Consider the following 10,884-nt stretch of genomic DNA (forward strand, 5'->3'; position numbering starts at 1 on the left):
AATCAATGAAATCCTTCAATCAATCACATGTTCATCACATTCTCCCATAGAAAAAAAAACGCGTTTGAGCGGAAAACGAGGGTGGTACTGAAAGTGATAAAAAAATCTTTCAACGACGAACTCATAAGATGTTCAACTACAACCCTTTATAAATGGCTTCACCATATAACTTCGACCTCCAGTATGTGAACGATAACAAAAAAGAGATACCTTTGCATTTCAACTGTGATAAGATAACAAGTACATATGCACCTTTCCAATAAGCTGATGCCCGATACCCATAGCTAACTGCTTCCCCGTCGTCACATCACACAGAGGAGCATTTCTTCAATCTAGCTGGTCAAAAGTTGAAGCTATCTTTAGCTAAAATCTAAAATACACCAAGGAAAATTAATCTACCAGGCGTTACTGGGCAAGTTGGGGTGGTTTCATATTTTTGACCAGCTAGAATAAGAAAATACCTCACCGTGCATCATCAGGTCAAGTGAAATCTTCCCCATAACATTCAACAAAGAACACCACAGACGGATATCATGCCTTTTATATTCTAACTCCCAGGAAAGTGATACAATCAATTCACTTCCGTCTATCCGTTGCTTAAACGTGAGAAAACTTCCCTCTGTAAGTATAATCGACCACAATCGATGAGGAAAAAAAATGTTGTAAACAAAACAGAAAACAACGACTCAGCGTTTCGCTACAATTACCGACCGACGCTGAGCACGCACACTCGTCCACACTGTTAACTAATAGAGAAAATCTACAGTCCATTTGAACTTGATCTTGACGTAACGAACGAACGGTTTAGCCGTCTTTTAACAGCCAACATAGCGGCATTCTTTATTGATGCAAGCAATACGCACAAGCAGCAACCAGGGCAATCGTTTGATTGGAAAACAAATTATTTACTGCCAACGATGGATTTCGCTTTCAACATCGATGTGCTAAAGGCGGCAGAAAACTGTTCGTTTACTATGCATTTTATTTATACAATCGACGAACGGCGACGCGGCGGTTTCATTTAGTTTCAAAGTCAAATTGCCTGTTCTGTGCTAATACCGTACTTTACTGCACTCGAAATAAAATCGATTAACGCTTTCATGTTTAACTGTTTTTCCAGAAGCATACCGGCAGGCATTGATAACTTGCAAGAACTTTTTCATTTCTTTTTAATATAGAATGGTTACGTTAAATCCAATTGATTTTTTTCGTTAACTCATATTAAAATATACGCCAAATCCCATAGGTACCAAAACATCAAAAACGAAGACATATTGGATTCACACTGAATATATGAGTTTGAACAGCTGTAGAATCATATGATCGGATTTCCTCATAACAATGGAGTGGAATGTTCCAATACAGAACCTCACCAATGTAGGGGCACATTACATTTTTCTTAAAAAAAAAACAAAAACAAAAAGCATCAATATTGGTTCATTGTCAAGCTACTTTGATTGAAGTAAATTAAATCACATCAATATGTTATGCGTAGGGTAGATATACCAGTCATGGCAATACGTTCTCATTATGGTGTGTTCCAATTATGGTCTATATGAAATATGTAGGCCATAATTGGGACATACCATAGTATGAACAAATGAACAGCCATTACTGGTACACGTACCCTATAGGAATTTATTTTTGCCGCAAGAACCGCTTATTTATTCCTAGAGACATTTTGACACATACGCCATCGATCACTTGATCACGAAGTATCAATTTTGTATTTTATCACATCGCTGGTAATGCACTGTTGACGAACTAAGTTTGCAAACTTGGTTAACACATCCCAAAAGAGCTCAAAACTGGTTTCCATATCTGTATATATATATAGCCATTGCACATAAATAATAAACAATTATGTCGTAGCAAAGTAGAGAATCAAGGTGAGACACTTTTTGTCAAAGGCAACACACTGTTCATCCATCCGAGCTTTTTTTTTTGTTCCTGTCTCTAAGGTTGGAAAGCTATACTTCAAGCTCTCCATAAACAGCCATAGTGCCTATAAGATACCTACTTGAAATGTTAACCTCAAACTGGAGCAAATAGCTACGGGCTTCAAATCATAGACTGCAATAATTAACCTGCCTGCATGGATATTTGAGGGGACGGCCACAGTCAGTGCAGCAGTGTCAAATCGTTTTCTTATTGCTTCTAACCATAATTTATGCGATCTCACGTGCCTTGTTTGAGTGCGTGGTTACCTGGTCGCGTTTTTAACCAGTCGAAACCTGTTTCATGAGTATCATACCGAGTGATAACGCTCAGGCATGTTGACTTTTATTCTAAGCTGATGGGGAATGCAATCACAAGCAATTGATTCGTGCGTAGAAGGAAACGCAATAGAAATCTTGTGTTGCATTCAAAAAGGAACTAAATTTGTTAATTGAACAGTTCTAGTTAGTTATATCTTACTTATTCAAATCTCCGCAATGAATGATCTATAACGCAAAATTTAAAATGATTTAGACCTTCGAATATATCATTGGGTAGTGTTTATGATTTTCCATTTTAGCTTACCTCATACATATATTATTCTGTCAGGAAAATAAGGCTTCCTGAAACACGCACGAAGCTCAAAAGATATCCCGTTAATAGAAATGGACTGCTGTTTAGATTAGATGTAGGATAAGTGAACCAGTTCTTGGCCCAGGAGGTTCCCTTATTGGCCCTATCCTTATTTTCAATATTTTTCAGTTTTTAGCATATTTATTTCCATACAAGGTTAGAAAATACATTTTGTCATATGTCTACGTGAATGAAACCTGTTCACAGGAAACTTTGCATTACAGATCATATCAACAAATGACGAGGGGAGGATACACACAAAAATAACAATTGAGAAATGTTCTATTCATATGTCTATTTAGGATTCCTTAGCACGGATATAAAAGTTAAACTTAAACCTTTTGTCTGCACCTAGAGGTCAAGCTATCCACAAGAATCAACATGGGATCCACCAGTTTTAATTAGCTTGTCTTATTGTCAGTACAATTCCTCCTCAACATACGGATGTGTGATTAACTTACCTATCATTTTTATTTACTTATTCAAAGTCTATCTATAAGAATAACCAATTTAGAAATTGACATATATGCTAGATTGTTCTATTTTACATTTGAATCATTAATCCAGAAGTACAACGCTCAGTTAAATATCATGTATGAATATAGAAACTGTAACATTAATATTCAAAATCCATTGTTTTCTTTGCTATTTTCTATGTGAGACTTTTCAGTAGACAATAATAATAGCAATAAAAATAATAAAAATGCATCGGTAAATCTTTCAGAAAAGGATTTCTCGCATGATATTCAATTGGTTACGTTTTGCTTTTGCTTATCATATGACATCATTAATTATATACCGGAAAATACAGGGGATTGGGACGGACCACCAGTGGAGGCGTATACACGCTAACTTGAAAGTACCCATTAATGGTTGAAAAAGACCCATTTTCAAGAAAAGTGGCTTAACTCATTAAATGAAAAAATTTTTACCCATTAATGAGTATCTGTTACCCATTAATGAGTAATTGTTAATCATTAATGGGTAACAGATACTCATTAATGGGTAAAATTGTTTAATCATTAATGAGTTAAGCCATTTTTCTTCAAAATGGGTCTTTTTTTACTCATTAATGAGTACTTTCAAGTTAGCGTGTAGGTGAATTTACCTATCGATCCACCACTACCATTTTTGGCCCTTCATACAGTGAAATGTTAAGGACAACCAGAGGTGATTAAGCTTGATCAAATCAAACAGTGAGGAGCACCCACTGCTATCGGGCTTCCGTGCTGCAATGAGTGATAGACAATTTATCATACATCATATCATTGGGTCCAATAGAATATGTTTAAAAGGTTTATGGCACATCTCAGCCATATTTCTGGATAATTTCTGCCCAGTACTGTCTTTATGCTAGGAGGTAAAGCACGATGGATAGCATGTGTTGTCTAAATGAAGTTGAACAGGGGAAACCCAATTTGGGTCAAGTTGGCATAAAACCCCTTTTTTTCAATTCGTTTATTTGATAAAGCTCAACTGTCTTAATAAAACTCTACGAAGCCAAAAGTCTTTAAAATGTGGGTATGGTGATGTATGGGGCCGTTAGGAATTCTTCTGATGTTTCCTAATGAGCAAACTACCGTGTGCCTTACATACGCTCTGCTATTCTCGTGACGTCTTCAATCCGTTTAAACCTCCGTCCAGTCTACTTTTACACGAAACTCGTATAAATACCCGAGTTCCTTGGATACCGATGGTTTCTGTTTCAGGCAATCGTTTGGCCACGCTACCCTAGTAGCTAGCAATGGTCAAGTTTGGGTGCAATTCATATTAATGTCGAGATGCCACTGCCACATAAACCCTGGCCCCGATGGCCAGTTTGCTAACACCGTTGCATCACCTATTCTGAATGTCGATCTCCAGTGATACATTTCCATCTTGATGTCAATTTGCACATATGTTTCCTGTCCACAAAAGGGAAGCAAACGGGACGTGAATAATTGCCGTGGAATCACATCTTTAAGCTCAGTTTCGAAGTTATTCGAGTTAGTCATCATGGAACCGCTGCTCTCTCATTGTAAGCGGAATCTAGTGGTAATAATAACACGACATCACTTCCGTTCGTTCTACTACCACCAATGATGACCCTCGCAATACCACTCAATAGACTGATATTGATTTTACAAGCAACGGTTAAAGTTGAATCGACGTAAAAATGATTCCTTAGCACCTCGTTTTCTTAGAAAGAGAAGGTATAATGTATGTTCGAGAGTAACCCTAGCTTCGCCACTGTCGTCAGTATAGAAACTCTCACCACGTAGAATCGGACCATTTCTCCTCTCGTACGGACACAACAACGGAACCGATATCTGATAGAAGAATATTACGTAGCTCTGACGATCGGGATTAATGACATCACTTCAGAGATCGAACAGCGTGTAGGGATCGACAATTATAATTATATTTAGGAATAGTCGGCTCTGACTCTTAGGAGGATGGTTGGAGTAGGGCCACAATGGATTTCAAGATGTTCGAAACGGTGTGTTGGGAATGGCCAGGTAACCCAACAAGTGCTCCTTCTTCTTTTTTTCACCGATGGCAGACACGAAGCGACTGCTACCACCCGTTATGGAAGTTTCGGTTGCGTTCGGAAGTAAAACAAAACATCATGAAACTTAATCCCACCAAAGTTTGGTGAGATTTGCAGTTGGTGAGTTTTATTAGCTTAATATTCCGAGGTGCGATATCACAGCTTTGCATTATCAAACGCAGTTGTTTGCTTGTTGATTTTTGTCTACGAAAATCATGCGTGATCTTGTTCTTTGGTGGGATTTGATTTTTTATTTTATATTTTATGCTTCTAATCTTCTGTGTCTGACATCGTACATCACAGAAAGTATGGCAGAACAGGCTCAAACAGACGTAAATTACACCGATTTGTTGACTGCATTTGATAAGCTGATCGCTAAGTTAGATAGACTAGGGGTAAATGGCAACCTCCTTGGATGGTTTTGCTCATACATCAGTGATGGTAACTATTATTTATTGTCACTCTGCTGACTAAAAGTAAATTGGTACGTACAAAAATACCAGTAATTCGTGATTCAATCAGTTTTAAAAGTTCATTAATGGTTGCTTTACAGTACTTATATTAAAACTTCAAAGTTACAGCATTAGTTACATTTCGAACGAAATCTCGAACCTTTCTCTCGATGGAGTCCATCAGCGCCCGCACAGTGGAAACGGACACGGAATCAGCGCATTTCTTCAATTTGGCCGCATTTGCTGGATGTTCTTATGACTGCCCCGCCGCTTCGTCGAAGTCGCTGCTTTGAAATTTCCCAGTCGAAATTCCGGGCAATTCGGAAGATTCATTAGCTTAGGGACAAAATTGATCTTGTTGGCAGCATACCACTTCAGAACCACCTTGGAATAGTGGCAGCTGGCCAAATCGGGCCAAAAGATGACTTTGCCCCTATTCTTGCGGATGAACGGCAATACACGCTTTTTCAGGCATTCTTCGATGTAAACTTGGGATGTCATCGTCGCGGATGTGACGAATGGTTCCGTTTTCAGGCCACAACTGTCAATCACTTGCGAAATCATGTCGGCAAACACGAACTTGAATCTTCCCGAAACATACCCACGTCTAGTCGCGATGTAAAACTTTTGCCCGGAAGCTGCTTGAAATCGAGTTTGACGTATGTTTCGAAAAGAGCATTGCACGCTTTTTGGCCACGGAATTCTGCTTCATGTGCCGGTTCGGATGTTTGCTGGCTTTGTACGCTCGGATGTTTGCTGGCTTTGTACGACTTGTATCCTTCCCTGGCAAGGATGTTCCACACCGTTTGAAAGTTGGCGTTGTACCTTCTGGTCACACGGCTTTAACGCCCCTAAACACCTTGTTCTGCAGCTGACGATCCCCGGTTCCAGTTTTTTCGTAGGTCCGCTGATTCTTTTCCACACTTAGGGTTTCCTTGTAGGTTTTGAGCACTCGACAAACTGTTGTTTTAGGCATCTTCAGCAGTTTAACCAGCTTGGAACCAGACCACTCCGGATTTTCCAAGTCTACATAGAGCTGGAATTAGGGCCTAACAGCTTTTGTAAACAATGGCTTTTCTTGATGATTTCTAGGAATTCAGGGCGCGCCAACGCGAACCAACATAATCATCGGGTAGAGGAAGACTTCCCCTATCTGATGTTGATATTTATTTTCTTTGGCGAGCCTTAAGTTACTGGAAATCATCGAGAGAAGTCATTGTAAACAAAAGCTGTTACGCCCTAATTCCAGCTCTATCTAGAAGTGTTTATTTTTTCTTCTTTCGATTTCCATTTGACATTATTTTTAAACGCGATCGACTACTTTGATCAAACTTTCACCAGTTGTTCTCTATAGAAGTGTTAACAAAGCACTGTAAAAGGTTTTCGATTCCCAATACTAGAAGCGTGCTAGCGGCGCGCGAGGGGCGTACCAATTTACTTTTAGTCAGCCTTTATCTAGTTACGGCAGGGAAACCTCAAGGAAGTCAGCTAGGCCCGTTGATTTTCCTGCTGTACTTCAACGACGTAAACATGGTCCTAGAAGGCACTCGATTATCGTATGCAGATGATCTTATAATGTATATCCGGATCCGTTCTATCGATGACAGTCACATCCTTCAATGCCAGCTCGAAGCGTTTGCTAATCACCTTCTGTCGCAAGAAGGAATCGACCATGTTCAATTATGTAATTATGTACTTCAGGAAACAATTATCAGTCGCGTTAACCATGTAAAAGATCTGGGAGTCATTATGTATTCCCGGTTAATGTATAAGTAACACATCATTGTCGATAAGTCATCGAGAACTTTGCTACTCATGTTCAGGATTGGAAAGTATTTTTCTGATATATATTGCCTCGAATCGCTAGCTGGTACGATCCACTCTGGAATTTCGCTCTGCAATATGCAAAATGACACTGAAAGAGTTGAGTCCGTTCAACATCGTTTTCTCCTATTTGCTCCGCGGTAGTTGCCTTGGAGAGACCTAGTTACGAAAGTCGATGGCAACTGATTGATATGGCGCTTCTGCGTATTCGGAGAGATACATCGCGGACCTTGGTTCTCGCGGATAGTTTACAGGGCAGAATTGATTGCTCTACAATCCTGGAGATAATCAACATGAACGTCCGGCCCGAGCACTGAGAAAAAACGCTATAATAAGATTGCCTCATCGTCGCACTAAATACAGTATGAACGGCCTACAGCCTGTATTTAATTCAGTGTTTGACTTCAACCTGACACGAGCGATGCTAAGCCGACGTTTTTCCCGTATTTTTTCTGACGCAGTAAACCGTTGACCATGTATTTTAGTGTTGTGTTGTTGTGTGTATTTTGTTAAACTTGACTGTGTTTTAATGTTACTCATTGTTACATAATTGGAAAAATTCCGAGCCTGTTGATATGCCTAAATAAATAAATAAAACATCAAATCTTCAAACTTCTCCTGGACTCTGACTATACTCTTGGCAAATTAATGAGGCTCCAATAAGTGCTAAGGGTTATACAATTCAATCTGGACCTTCAACAAGATTTTGTCAAAATCAGAGCGGTTTGGAAAATCTTAAATGTTTCGATAACACAAAATTCTAGCAAATCTCGTTGTACATTAGTTGAGGCAACTTTTAGATGACTAATTCACAGTCAAGTTGGTGCTACTTTCTGCCACAGATGTGTGTTGGTTGGGATATATCATAAGGAGCTCCATGAAGCGATTGGCGTTAAACAATTAGATCTTTACTTTTTTCTTTGAGTGTGTAGACTTTCAAAATCACATGCATGATGATTTATAGAGCCAGAGATGGTATTTGTCAGCGGCAAATTTCAAAGACTTATTGTGACAAGGTATCGTGCTTACATTGGATTCCGAATAAAGTCCGCCGCCGCACGAAGTTGATTACAGGTCGGTATACCCAGGTAACCAACAAGCCCGCTAATTCGCCTTTTGCAATATAAGGCTGAAACACGGTTAACATAGGGCATGCTAAGGTTTATATTAGCCGCATATTAGCCATATGTTGCAAAAAAGCGAATTAGCGGGCTTGTTGGTTACTTGGGTAGATTATCGGTTATTGACTTTTGATACTTCCATCGCCGATTCCTAGCAACGTGACTAGCAGCCATGGATCGAGAGGAATGGAGACAGACGACTTCTATGTACAGCAAAGAACAACGAGACCTTAACAAGAATGGTAAGGTAAATCAGAGATTTGAACCAAATCCAATCAGAGATCACCAATTCTAGGTCGCAGTAAGTATGTAAAATTCATCGAATATACTTCAATTCGAACAAAAGAATCTGTATTGGGAATATTGTTAGGTATCCTTTTCACCAATTAAGAGGGTATAACAATGGCCGATGTTAAATATTTCTGTTACCATCATCATCTAGTCCTACAAAGTACCCTTACTCAGTACAGATATTTTGTTTATTTATCGCTCAATTTATTCATGGCGCATTACTTTCGGTTTACGAGCCAATGTTCCCGGTCTGGACACGATGTTCCATTTTGCACCTCGGTGGACTACTTTCGCCTGATGTTTGCAGCATGGCAAACCATGGAGGATGTAAATGAATATGTGTACATTATCCATAACCAAGTGCGACCAACCAAAGTAGCAGGGCCGCAAAATGATCAAACAAACACAACATGCGGGAATTGGAATTACAGCAACAATAACAACAACTGCATCCATGCAGCTGTCCAATAAAGGCATGAATATATTAATAATAGTTATTAATTATGCAGGTGAGATTTTAATGTTTTCATTGGTCAGATTCAGAGCACACATATGATCGAAAATGAAAGTACGGTTAAAAATTCTGTTGATTGCTTTTTAAAGACCATTTTAAAAATAATAGAAGCAGTGCTGTTAATTTTCATATCATTCCAATTCAGCCATTCATTCAATTCTGTGAAAACGAATTCTCTCATGTCCATCAGAGCCCCTTTCTCAATCGAACCTCATAGTCACTGTCAATTGAGTCACTCACTATCATTTGATATACGATAGTGGAGTATGGAAGAAACCCAGCAACATGGTCCCGAACAGACATACCAACCCGATGTCGGATCAATGTAAGGCTAATTTAAAGTCGATGTCGACCAAATGTCGGGTTGATGTTGTTTCATTTTTGGTTTTATGTCGGGTCAAATTCAGGTCAACATCGGGTTGAGGTTAGGTAGAAGGCAGGTTGATGTCGGGTTGGCTTAGCTTTTTCGCCGGAATGTCGTGTAGGTTACACTAAATTTAATGATATCAAGCGTTTCTCAAAAGAGAATGATCCATGCCTTCGTCAACTGACTAAGCAAACTGATATCACCAATTCGAAGGATGTCCCTTTTGATCAGCGGATAGCTGCTCTTCTTTTTTTTTCTTGATTTGTTTTCCGTCGATCGCCAGGGAGACAGCTCCCACACCTGGACCCTACCTATCGACCCATCAACTCATGAACCGGGGACAAACGGCTTTACTTCCTTTCCGAAGAAAGGCGTGATCAAAGATGTTATGCCTCAGAAAATTTCGGAGTGCCGACTGGGATTGAACCCAGGCCTGCTGGGGTGAGAGGCAATCACGCTTACCACTACACCACCGGCTCCACTTAGCTGCTTTTCTCAATTTCATCAAAAATGTTCAATTGATTTGATAATTTACAGCACTGAATAGAAGATAATGTTTGCAAAGTACTAATAGACAGATGCAAAAAATTAACACTGCATTCAATTTATCATGTGAGCTCATACACGAATAGTATAATCAAAATAACTATATTACATAACACGAAATTAGCTATCGATTAATAGGTCTTTAATAAAACTCGTTGATTTGTGATTTGCATACAAACCAAAATCGAAAACCTAAAATCATGTTTGCAACTTTAACTCACCAACCTGCACGCCATATCGGCAAATAGGTCGGTTTTTGTTTTGTCTAAGGATTGATTATGTTTATTCCACACCAAAGCACATAACGGAGATAAACGTCCTGTCGATGCATATTTTGGTAGCATAGAAAATCAACATTAAAAGTTCTCGTTTCCTACATACATACATTCATATAATCCACTCGCACATTCAAAATGGAAACAGAGACATTATATGAACCGAATAGGCAACTCATATAAACGGAAAACGGGAGTGCTGCTCCCCAGAAGCCAAGCAACACCCAGTCAAAAGGCTGTACGTGTACACATTCGCACCCCGTACAATTGAAATGAATCCACATTTTCGCATGAAATTTTCAATAAATTGGAAAAATAGTTTTATGCAAAACAGCCACCCAGAAGCATAAACAATCGACCGTCCCGGTTTGTTGAAAGGTTTCTTCTCCCAGC

Source organism: Ochlerotatus camptorhynchus, unplaced genomic scaffold (genome assembly GCF_037179485.1).
Source record: "Ochlerotatus camptorhynchus isolate MF236.1 unplaced genomic scaffold, CSIRO-AGI_Acam_v1.1 ptg000176l, whole genome shotgun sequence".
In the NCBI taxonomy this organism is placed as follows: domain Eukaryota; kingdom Metazoa; phylum Arthropoda; class Insecta; order Diptera; family Culicidae; genus Ochlerotatus; species Ochlerotatus camptorhynchus.